Below are 12,263 nucleotides of genomic sequence, written 5' to 3'. Positions count from 1 at the left end.
TGAGAACTCAGGTTGTCTGGACAGTGACAAGGTGAAAATTCAGGTTGTCTGGACAATTAAAAGGTGAGAACTCAGGTTGACTTGATAGAAGGAGCAAGCTCATTGGCTGAAGTGGTTCTTCCCAGAAGCCCTTGCATTATCTCACGCCCATTCTCTGGGAGGATAAAGAGGACAGCACTCCAGGAAGAGGAGAAGACTCTGCATTACATCTTGCTTGACGCAGCTCTCTGCAGGAAGGGAAGTCGGCTCTCTGCAGGAAGGGAAGTCACTTCTAAGGACAAGAGTTAACAGCAACTACCTGGAGACAACGGTTCGTTACAGGAAGAAGAATCTGTCTGAGAGATTTGAGTAGACACAGCAGATCTCTTCCCAGAGAGCGATCCAACAGCTTCTGGAGACTACAAATGAAGACGACAAATCTCGGTGGACAAATGTAGCGCGCTGTTGTCTCCAGGTCTGGTCTAGCTCCTCTTGTCAGGATAAGCAAAAGTCCTCGCCCCACGTTGGGCGCCAAATGTAGCGTCGTCTCCAGAAGCTGCCGGATCGCTCTCTGGGAAGAGATCTGCTGTGTCTACTCAAATCTCTCAGACAGATTCTTCTTCCTGTAACGAACCATTGTCTCCAGGTAGTTGCTGTTAACTCTTGTCCAGAGAAGTGACTTCCCTTCCTGCAGAGAGCCCCGTCAGGGCTGATGTAAAGCAGAGACTTCTATCTCTGGAGTGGTGTCCTCTTTTATCCTCCCAGAGAATGGGCGTGGGATAATGCAAGGGCTTCTGGGAAGAACCACTTCAACCAATGAGCTTGCTCCTTCTATCAAGTCAACCTGAGTTCTCACCTTGTAATTGTCCAGACAACCTGAATTCTCACCTTGTCACTGTCCAGACAACCTGAGTTCTCACCTAGTAATCCTAACAGACGTTAGTTGAGAAAACTAAAGTTCATTGTACAGATGAGGAAGTTAAAGCTCTGTTAGGTTAGTGGTGCCTGCTTTCAGGGAGCTCTTATTCTAAGGGAGAAGACAACATATGTAAGAGGTTTCAGCAGTAAGTCTTATGGAAAGGTCTTATTGTCGTTAGGTGGAAGCTTTTGCTTTGGCAGATGGCAATGCATCTTTAATATCATTTATCCTAATAAAATCTTATTTGTCTTTGATGTTAGACCATTTTACAATGACCTGGGGCTTTTGGTGGTAGGAACCTGTCCCTTTCAGCTTTTCATTTCCTATGGATTCTGAGGAGGTGGGAGCTGCAGTATCCACACAAGTAATTGTCAGGTTGCCTCTCCTCCAGTGAGTCTTTCAAGAATGATGACTACAATGGCTTAGTTGGAAACAGGACAGCAGGAAGCAGTTGGAAGCTCTAGAGTAAAGCATCTTCAACCATAGTTGGTTGCCATTCTCTTTGGCAAAAGGTAATTTACTTAGGCGTTGGCTGCCAAAATGTGAAGTCCGGGTTAGCTCCCTGGAGGCCTCAGAATCAGCCAGAGTCAGGCTCTTTAGGGGGAATGAAGGGGATGGACAAAAGTGCCACATACTCTCCACAGACCTCCCTTCTCCTCATCCTCCTCCAAAGTGACTCTGGCTTGTCTTATTCCACCCCCTAATCCCTCCTACGACTATCTGTGTACACCAAAAGATGGAGCCAGCACAGAATAGTGAGAAGGGCCATTTTTCCAAGCATAAGCTAATAGAGTATTGTCCAATTGGTAATTAGTCTTAAGTGCTCGGTCCCTTGATTTCAGTGCACCTACTCAAGAGTTTCATCCCTTTACACTTAGGGAAATAGGTTATACAGAAAATGAAGGAATACAGAAATGATAAACATGAATGGTGGGAAAGCATATGAAAGACAAGTTCCTCAGTGGAATTCACAATTACCCAGCAGAAAGCGCCCTATGAGGTTGGGACATGACCTTAGCTGGCTTGCTAAATTCTGAAGGGATTTAGCACCCTAAAAAAGTTAGTTAGCTGTGAGGAGAAGTGGGATTGGGAAGCTTAGTGGAGATAGGACAGGCATGGGGGTGGGCTAAGGAAAAAGATACCAGGGGAGAGAATACTGTGGCAGGCTGACCCAAAAGAAAGTAACAGTCATGGGATGGTCCTTAAAGTAGATTTTATAGGGAAAATTTAGCCTCAGAGTCTTGACATAATTTGGATTTCTAACTGGATTATCTTTAGATGGTGAGACCTGTTGAGCCTCAGAAGTAACTCCAGAAGGTTGGGGTTGCAGACCAGAATGTGAGGTGTCCCAAAAGAATTTGTATCCCCAAGTCAAGGGACAAATTTTATTGTAATTGTAACAGCAATTGAAGCAAGCTAAGTTCCAAAAGAATTTAGCAAAGAGCCAGGAGCAAAGAGACAAATTTAGCCAGTTCTTCATGTCATTAACATGCTAATTTTATGGCCTGGAGGTAGGACTGAAGAATGGTCTCAGGAATTTGGTTATCACTGATCAGCAAATCTAGGACTATCCTAAGGCCACAAGACTTTAGAATCATTTACAGACAAAGATTGTTAGAACAATAGCACCCTTAAGTCAGAGGGCCTCTAGATCCCCAATATATCTTCATTAAAGTCTAATGGAAGAAATATTATCATATTCCTAAGCCAGAAGATTTTTATAATCATTGATGGACAGATTGTTAGAACATTTAAGGCAGGAGGAATCTCAATATCACTGATTCTAAAGCCAGAAGACTTTAGAATCATTGATAAATGACCTCCCTGCTGCTGTCTCCCCTAGAGATTATATTCCATCATTTTCCCCTATCAAGCAGTTTGAACCCCAAATTCATTTGGGACAAAGGGACTGAGATCTCAATTTCTGGAGCTGCTTCATGCTGATAAGGGATGTAGAACTGTCCCTGCCTAGTGGGGTCCAGAATGAGGAGGGGAGGCAAATATGTGACTTGAAGATGGCAGCAGCAGCATTCAGGGAGTGCTGAGTGTCAGAATCAGTTAGCAGATGGTGTTTAGGTTGGACAAATAGTTGGAAATTCATAGCTTGGAATCTGGAGGAAACAAATCTCACAAGTAGGTTAAAAATGCAGGGACCAAATATGAGTGAAAAAAAGGATAATTAAAAGTTAAGTTAGTATAGAGGTTACTAGGGACAGTAACTAGGAACCCCACCCAGAGGAAGACTTGGAGGGGGGGTAGATATCAGGAATATCTCATATCCAGACAGCTTTTCCTTGGATAAATACCAAAGAATTTCCCTCAAATACCTACTTTTGTCTCCTCAAGGGAGATGGGGTAACGGGTAGAATAATGGCATTATCCACAGTGAAAGGAGTGCTCAGGTGATGTAGGGTGCAAGCACCATAATGTTTAAATAGCATCAAGCATCGGTTAGAGAGGATGACATGCAGAGTGGAAATAATAATTAATCTTACATAGGCTTGATCTTCTTTAGCAAAAACCTCTGAGCCTTTTTAGTCTTACAAGGAAAGACTTTCCCCCAATTAGTAAAGGTATCGATAGACAAAAGCAATTTGAAGCCCCTGAGAGGGGGCATGTGCCAGTCCTCCCCTAATCGGTATCCCTCCTCTAGATAAGCTGCAGCCTTTTCAGATTTACTTGTGCACAAACTGGGTAGACATGACAGACCTATTTAATTGTTTCTCCTAGCTTGTGAACAGTGAAAATAGGTTTCACAAGGGTCTGGAGAACATTTTTTCCCAATGAATTGTTTAGTTTAGGCCAAAGATAAGTTTCCATTGGTTGGCCCCTAGGATTAGAAGTTGGTCTGAGGTTGTTTGAAACCACCCAGAGGGTGAAAGGGTATACCCCGTTTCTTTAGCAAAGGCTTGTCCTGGGAGCCACACGAGAGTGTAAGAGTTAGGGAATTAAAGGTCCAAATAGGTAGCAGCACGGGCAGCTGAATTTGCAAGTCTGTTTCCTTTGGCCTGAAGTAAATCTCCCTTTTATTGTCTTTTATAAAACATTTAATTCATTTCTTCTGTGAAAAATCCTTTTTTTTTTTTTTTTTTTTTTTCCTATATAGCCCTATGAGCATGCCAAACATGAAAGGCATATTTGGAATCAATATAGATGTTCACTCTCAGTCCTTTACCCAATTCCAAAATTCAGTGAGGGCAAAAATGTTCTGAACCCAGTGGGGCAGGGGTTAGAACCTCCAATGGCTGGCCTAGAGTTAAGAGTGTGGCAGCCACTGCTCTAAGGCAGGAGGGTCACCCCAAAGACACATGCTTCTTTGAAAAAATAAATAAGGGGTCTAGGATCAGATCCTAGGGACTGAGTCAAGACCCCTAGACCTGACCCCACTTTCATCAACATACAGCATAAAAGGCTTTCTTTAGGTAGGGCTAAGGTTGGGACAGAAATTAATTTAGCTTTCAGGGTCTTAAAAAGCCTTGGCCTGATCAGAGCCCTATTTGAGGGGAATTGTCAGGGCCTTGAATAGAATCATAGGGGGGCTTGGAAATACTAAAGTTAGGTATAAATCCAGCCTAGTCTAGGAAAGTACAGATGTTTCTTTGAGGAAAGTTCAGGGAGTGATAAGATTGCTTCCTCTCCAATGAGAGCAAAAGGGAGGTGGGAGTTAAATCATGTCCCAAATGCTTAACAGACTGATAGGCAATGTGGGCCTATAGACAAAGAAACTTCTTTGGGGCCATGGGGGGGGCGGAAGATAAGGGTTTTTATGGCTGCAGCCAGAGAAGCCTCTGGGGTGGGGCTGCAGATCATAATGTCTACATACTGGATAGCCAGGGCCTGTCCAAATTATGTGAGGGCTCTCACTGAAGTCCTGAGCTACCTCCAAGTCATGCTCATGTTAATTGGTTGGGGTTACATACAAAGATTTGGTCCTTCAAGGGCAAAAAGAAATTATGACTCTTTATGCAAGGGTATGCAAAAGAAAGCATCTTTAAGATCTAAGGTAGAGAAGCAGCTAGGGGGCAAAGTGTCAGGAGGACCTGAGTTCAAATCTATCCTCAGTCACTTAACATAACATTTCCTGGCTGTGTGATTCTGGGCAAGTTAATACCCCCAATTGCCTCAGAAAAAAACAAAAACAAAAACATATTGTCCCCTGGGATCTTGTGTTGGGCTCATGGCTTATATAGAAATTTCTATAGAAATTATAAATGTAAACTATATATATTTCTATAAATTATAGAAATTATAAATATAGAAATGATAGAAATTTGCTATAAGAGGAAAAGGCAGGAATATGATTATAATAGTGTCAAAACAGGTCCTTCAGGCTTTAGCCTGAAAGCACATACATGATAGGATAAAGCATCCTTACCTCTGTTTGACAACAAATCATGCAGTAATAATTCCACCTCATAGCCAGAATCAAGAATAATTAGATGGGAAACAAAGAAACAGATCTGGGAAACTGAGTCAGAAGGATCCCACCTTAAGCAGAAGTCTAAGGTTGTCCTCCCAACTTTTGCCCAGATAAGACATCCACCTGTGACAGTTCAGGAAGGCATTCCTCTGAGTAACTTATGGCACTTCTCTTGAATGGTGGGTGGATTATTGAGTTAATGATAAGGCAATCAAATTCAAAACTCAAAAGAATATCACTTACCGTGCCAAGAGATTTTATCTCTAATAGCAAATTCTTCTAATTGCGGCTTAGTGCTAGATACGGTATTTTAAAAATTTACCAGGCCTAACACACTGTTTTAGAAGATTTTATTTAACATATTTTATATGTTTAAACTTACCCTGGTGCAAAGGATCAGTCATTAAACAAGCTTATAGATTCTTTTTTTTATTTTTCTAATTTTATAATTATAATTTTTGACAGTATATATGAGTAATTTTTTTTTACAACAGTATCCCTTGTATTCATTTTTCCAAATTTTCCCCTCCCTCCCTCTACTCTCTCCCCTAGATGACAGGAATCCCATACATTTTACATGTGTTACAGTATAAGCTAGATACAATATATGTGTGTAAATCCAATTTTCTTGTTGCACAGTAAGATTTGGATTCCGAAGGTATAAGTAACCTGGGTAGAAAGACAGTAGTGCTGACAATTTACATTAAATTCCAGTGTTCCTTCTCTGGGTGTAGTTGTTTCTGTCCATCATTGATCAACTGGAAGTGAATTGGATCCTCTTTATGTTGAAGATATCCACTTCAATCAGAATACATCCTCATACAGTATTGTTGTTGAAGTGTATAGTGATCTTCTGGTTCTGTTCATTTCACTCAGCATCAGTTGATTTAAGTCTCTCCAGGCCTTTCTAAATTCATCCTGCTGGTCATTTCTTACAGAACAATAATATTCCATAACCTTCATATACCATAATTTACCCAACCATTCTCCAATTGATGGGCATCCATTCATCTTCCAGTTTCTAGCTACAACAAAAAGAGCTGCCACAAACATTTTGGCACATACAGGTCCATTTCCCTTCTTTAGTATTTCTTTGGGATATAAGCCCAATAGCAGCAATGCTGGGTCAAAGGGTATGCACAGTTTGATAACTTTTTGGGCATAGTTCCAAATTGCTCTCCAGAATGGTTGGATTCTTTCACAACTCCACCAACAATGTATTAGTGTCCCAGTTTCCCACATCCTCTCCAACATTCATCATTATTTGTTCCTGTCATCTTAGCCAATCTGACAGGTGTATAGTATCTCAGAGTTGTCTTCATTTGCATTTCTCTGATCAGTAGTGCTTTGGAACACTCTTTCATATGAGTGGAAATAGTTTCAATTTCATCATCTGAAAATTGTCTGTTCATATCCTTTGACCATTTATCAATTAGAGAATGGTTTGATTTCTTATAAATTAGAGTCAGTTCTCTATATAGTTTGGAAATGATCCTTTAACTGTAAAAATGTTTTCCCAATTTATTACTTCCCTTCTAATCTTGTTTGCATTATTTTTGTTTGTACAAAAGCTTTTTAATTTGATGTAATCAAAATCTTTGTGATCAATAATGATCTCTAGTTCTCCTCTAGTCATAAATTCCTTCCTCCTCCACAGGTCTGAGAGGTAGACTATCCTCTGTTCCTCTAATCTATTTGTGATCTCATTCTTTATGCCTAAATCATGGACCCATTTTGATCTTATCTTGGTATATGGTGTTGTGTGGGTCCATATCTAATTTCTGCCATACTAATTTCCAGTTTTCCCAACAGTTTTTTTCAAATAATGAATTTTTAGCCTAAATGTTGGTATCTTTGGGTTTGTCAAACACTAGATTTCTATAGTTCTACCCTATTTTGTCCTGTGTACCTAATCTGTTCCACTTATTGACTAGTCTATTTCTTAGCCAATACCAAATGGTTTTGGTGACTGCTGCTTTAGATCAGGTATAGCTAGACCACCTTCATCTGACTTTTTTTTTTTCATTAATTCCCTTGAAATTCTTGACCTTTTATTCTTCTATATGAATTTTGTTGTTATTTTTTCTAGGTCATTAAAATAGTTTCTTGGGAGTCTGATTGGTATAGCACTAAATAAATAGATTAGTTTGGGGAGTATTGTCATCTTGATTATATTCGCTCGGCCTATCCAAGAGCACTGAATGTCTTTCCAATTATTTAAATCTGACTTTATTTTTGTGGCAAGTGTTTTGTAATTTTGCTCATATAATTCCTGACTTTTCTTTGGTAGATGGATTCCCAAATATTTTATACTCTCAATATTTGTTTTGAATGGAATTTCTCTGTGTATCTCTTGCTGTTGCATTTTGTTGATGATGTATAAAAATGCTGAGGATTTATGTGGATTTATTTTGTATCCAGCGACTTTGCTAAAGTTGTGAATTATTTCTAATAACTTTTTATTAGAATCTCTGGGGTTCTCTAAGTATACCATTATATCATCTGCAAAGAGTGATAGTTTGATTTCCTACTCTTATTCCTTTAATCTCTTTCTTGACTCTTATTGCCAAGGCTAGCATTTCTAATACAATATTGAATAGTAATGGTGATAGTGGGCAACCTTGTTTCACTCCTGATTTTACTGGGAAAGGTTCCGGTTTATCTTATCTCCATTACATATTATGCTTACTGATGGTCTTAAATATATGCTCCTGACTATTTTAAGTCCATTTATTCCTATACTCTCAAGAGTTTTTAGTAGGAATGGATGTTGTATTTTATCAAATGCTTTTTCTGCATCTATTGAGATGATCATATGGTTTTTATTAATTTGATTATTAATATGGTCAATTATACTAATAGTTTTCCTAATATTAAACCAGCCCTGCATTCCTGGTATAAATCCTACTTGATCATAGTATATTATCCTGGGGATGATTTTCTGAAGTCTTTTTGCTAATATCTTATTTAAGATTTTAGCATCAGTATTCATTAAGGAGATTGGTCTATAGTTTTCTTTCTCAGTTTTCAACCTACTTGGTTTAGGTATCAGTGCCATGTGTGTGTCGTAAAAGGAGTTTGGTAGGACTCCTTCATCCCCTATTTTTAAAAATAGTTTATATAACATTGGGGCTAACTGTTCTTTAAATGTTTGGTAGAATTCACATGTAAATCTATCTGGTCCTGGGGATTTTTTCCTGAGGAGTTGATTAATAGCTTGTTCTATTTCTTTTTCTGAAATGGGCCTATTTAAGCATTTTACCTCCTCCTCTGTTAATCTAGGAAGCCTATATTTCTGGAGATAGTCATCCATTTCACTTAAGTTATCAAATTTATTGGCATAAAGTTGGGCAAAGTAATTCCTTATTATTTCTCTAATTTCTTCTTCATTGGTAGAAAGATCCTTCTTTTCATTTTTAAGACTAACAATTTGATTTTCCTCTTTCTTTTTTCTAATCAGATTTACCAAAGATTTATCTATTTTATAGGCTTTTTCATAAAGTCAACTCTTAGTTTTATTTATTAATTCAATAGTTTTTTTACTTTCAATATTATTGATTTCTCCTTTTAATTTTAGAATTTCAAGTTTAGTTTTTGATTGGGGGAAGCTTATAGATTCTTAGTAAACACATTCTTTGTTTAGAAACTACACATCCTAAACAGGCTCATTTCTCAGGACTGATGTTAACTTGATGGTTTCAAGAAAACTGGAAAGCTTACAAGTTAAGGTGGAATTGACTCAGCCCCAGGGAAGGGGTTCAGTTTGTCATTCCTTGCCCCATCTATTCTCAGTGTTTTCATGGGCTGTGTTGTTTGATACCTCTCCCCACTCTGTGAAGAGGGAAAAAGATGTTGCACATTTCATACTTAGAAGTGAACTTATAAGGCTTTTGTCTCATCCCTCTTGTTCCACACACAGTAATTACCAATTTTAGGTTTAATATGATGACAGTAACTCCAAATAACTTAGTTAACAATTTTAGAATTTTCTTAATAGCCAGTCTTTCCTTAAATAAGTTTCCTTTTAATTTTGGGGAGAAAACAAGACAATTCTTAATTGACTTAACTTTAGTTCACGAGATTCCCTAAATTCTAATTAAATGTTCTAGACAAACTGAATTGTCATTTGGTTATTTTCCAATTCACACAAACCATTTCCCTTTTGGGAGCCAGAAAAGAGTTAAAGTGCCAATTTTTCCTGACAGGGCTCTCAGAAGTCTCACTCTTAATAATTCAGAAGCAGTCTGTTTATTGCTAGAATTTTTAAAGTAGTAGAAAGCTGCTTCTGTTTTCCTAAAGTTTCCAAACTCTTAAATCTTCCATGAACAGTCAGTGCAAACAGATTACAACTTATATGTCCCTTTAGTGGGCTTTGATTAGAGTTCCTTTAAAACTACTTTTACTATCATATTTCAAAGAACATATTAGAAGTCATTTATCTCAACATTGGCACTGTATATTGGCCACATCTAAAAACATGTAAAGTTATCAAATATGAAGCAATCATATCCAAATTCATGTAGCATATTTTATGCTAACTACTTTTGCAATCATGTGATCTTCACAACAACAATCATTATTATTTCTCTTTACAAATCATTAAACTGGACAGAGATAAAATAATTTGTCATAAATTATATAGCTAATATATTTCTGCAACTGAAACAAAGAATGGTGGGCTTACCAAATGCAGAGACTGACCGGCTTTCTTATCTCACACAGCCATGCTGGGTGCTTCCAGGGGTACCCAGATCCTTCCCAGGCAGTTGCTGGACAGGACTGCTAAAGGCTGGGGTGACTGGTATTCTCCCTTTGATCTCCCTTTGATGGTAGTTTCAGGTGCCAGGGCTCAGGGAATGCTGACAATGGAGCCTGACCCCCATTTCATCTCTATTACCTGAAGCTGGGTTGGGGAGATGTTTGGGCAAGATTGTGTGGGATCCCCATGGCTTAATGATCTGTCGCTGTTCCATGTAACATGGATATTGTTGCTTCCCCTATTTCTAAGGTAAGGCAAAATTTAGCATTCCCTTTTCTTAATCTGTTCTGAAATGAAAGGAATTAGAAAACAGAGGGACTTGGGCTGTATCTTGTTAGCAGTCCCCACAACTGAGATGCACTCAGGACTCCAGAGATAGGAGTGGAAAGGATCCCTTAATACCTTTTGAGGTGCTTTTCCAAAGGAGCAGAAGGGACTCTGGACAAGATAGGAATCAAGGAAGGTGTAGCAAAAAGTTGCTATTTACCTAGTTGTTGGGTTTTTTTTTCTTTTCTCTCAGAATGGGGTAAATTTCTGGAATTATCCCCAATGTTTCAGGAATTTTTATTGCAACCTTAAAAATGACTAATTGCCAAACTTCCTAATCATTGCTTTCCAAACTTTGAGAATCTGCTAAGATGTTATTTTAATTTTAATTAGCTAACTATTTCTGTAGCCCCTAACTTGGCCAGTGCTGAGGTCCACAGGAAAAAAGTCAGGCTTTTTCTCCATTTAAGTTGGGAAACAAGAATGTTAGGAAATCTTCCCACCATTAAAACTACAGAATAGAAGTTTTGTTGTTGTTGCTGGCTGCATTTTAAATTTTTCCAGGTAACAAAATCTAGCTCACAGAACAAACATGACATAGAAATTCTGCACAGAGAGGCAGACATAGACAAAAATGATATGAAAGAGGACTGTCCCATCTTTTCCAAAAGCCATTTTATAGTACTTCATCTCCTCTGGCAACCCAGAGGGAGTGAAAAGATGGTAAATGCTCCCTAGGAACTTTGCTGAAAACTGTAAGAATTTCCAAGTCTAGGTATCCCCAGTCAAGGACAACTTGCTGAGCATGGAGCTCATGACAAACCAGACAAGCCTTCTCTCAGTTGCTTTGGGTGTCCCAGCTATAGCATTGAGGGAGAAAAAAAATGGGGGGCTTACCTTGACACGGAGGGAATCAAGCCAGGGAAGGCCAGGTTCTCCCCATACGGGCCACTAAATGTTGAGGCTCAGAAGGGACCCCAAAAGGTTGGGGTTGCAGGCCAATGTTGCGAGGTGTCTCCAGAGAATTTGCAGGCTTGAACCCATATCCAATTCAAGGGACAACATTTATTGTCACTTATTGCCAATTAAAGCAGGCTAAGTGCCAAAAGAATTTAGTAAAGAGCCAGGAATAAGGAGACAAATTTATCCAGTTCTTTATGACATTGATATGCTAATTTTATGGCCTAGAGGTAGAACTGAGGAGTGGTCTCAGAAATTTGGTTATCACTGACCCAAAATTTTGGACTACTATCCTAAGGCCAGAAGATTTTAGAATCACTGTCAGATAATTTGGTAGAACAATAGCACTCTAAGGTCAGAGGATAGGATCCCTAATATATCTTTCCTGAAGTCTAAGAAAAGAAATATTATATTCCTAGGCCATAAGATTTTCACAATCACTGATGGACAGATTGTTAGAACAATAGCACTCTATAACAGGGGGACTTTGGGAGCACTGATTCTAAAACCAGAAATCTTTAGAATTGTTAGAACAGAAGAACCCCAAGGTCAGGGGGACCTCCCCACTCTTGTCTTCCCTAGAAGCTATATTCCATCATTCCTGCTTGCATAAGGAATTGCATAATTTTTTATCATTTCGTTGGCTAACCACACCTCATTGAAGACCTCATCAATGCCTACTTACCATATGCCACAATGTTGCACCTGAGGTCCTGACAGTCTTCCATTTGGGTAACCATCCAAGGGAGTGTGGGACAGTTTTTTCTGGGGAACAGAGAGTCCCCTCTTCTAGAGAAACAGCTCCCAAGGTCGAATCATTCTTTGCATCATCATCCCCCTATTTTTGTCCCAGATGAAAGAACTTCACTCGGATGAACTTTCATTTTGGTTTCTCAGTGACTCAGTTTCCCCAATGATAAAATGGAGAATAATACTGATACTGCCTAACTCATTGGAAA

The 12,263-nt window shown here is 38.9% G+C and overlaps 1 protein-coding gene across 1 annotated transcript in view; it reads left to right on the top strand.

Moving 5' to 3' along the window:
* CCN6 (cellular communication network factor 6) overlaps positions 1-12,263 on the top strand; it is a 104,713-nt gene that overhangs the window by 9,620 nt on the left and 82,830 nt on the right. The gene's annotated exons all lie outside the window — the stretch shown is intronic.

The sequence above is a fragment of the Sminthopsis crassicaudata genome, chromosome 4 (assembly GCF_048593235.1).
Source record: "Sminthopsis crassicaudata isolate SCR6 chromosome 4, ASM4859323v1, whole genome shotgun sequence".
In the NCBI taxonomy this organism is placed as follows: Eukaryota; Metazoa; Chordata; class Mammalia; order Dasyuromorphia; family Dasyuridae; genus Sminthopsis; species Sminthopsis crassicaudata.
The sequence above is the reverse complement of the archived record's forward strand: the minus strand, read 5'-3'. Positions and strand labels throughout refer to the sequence as shown.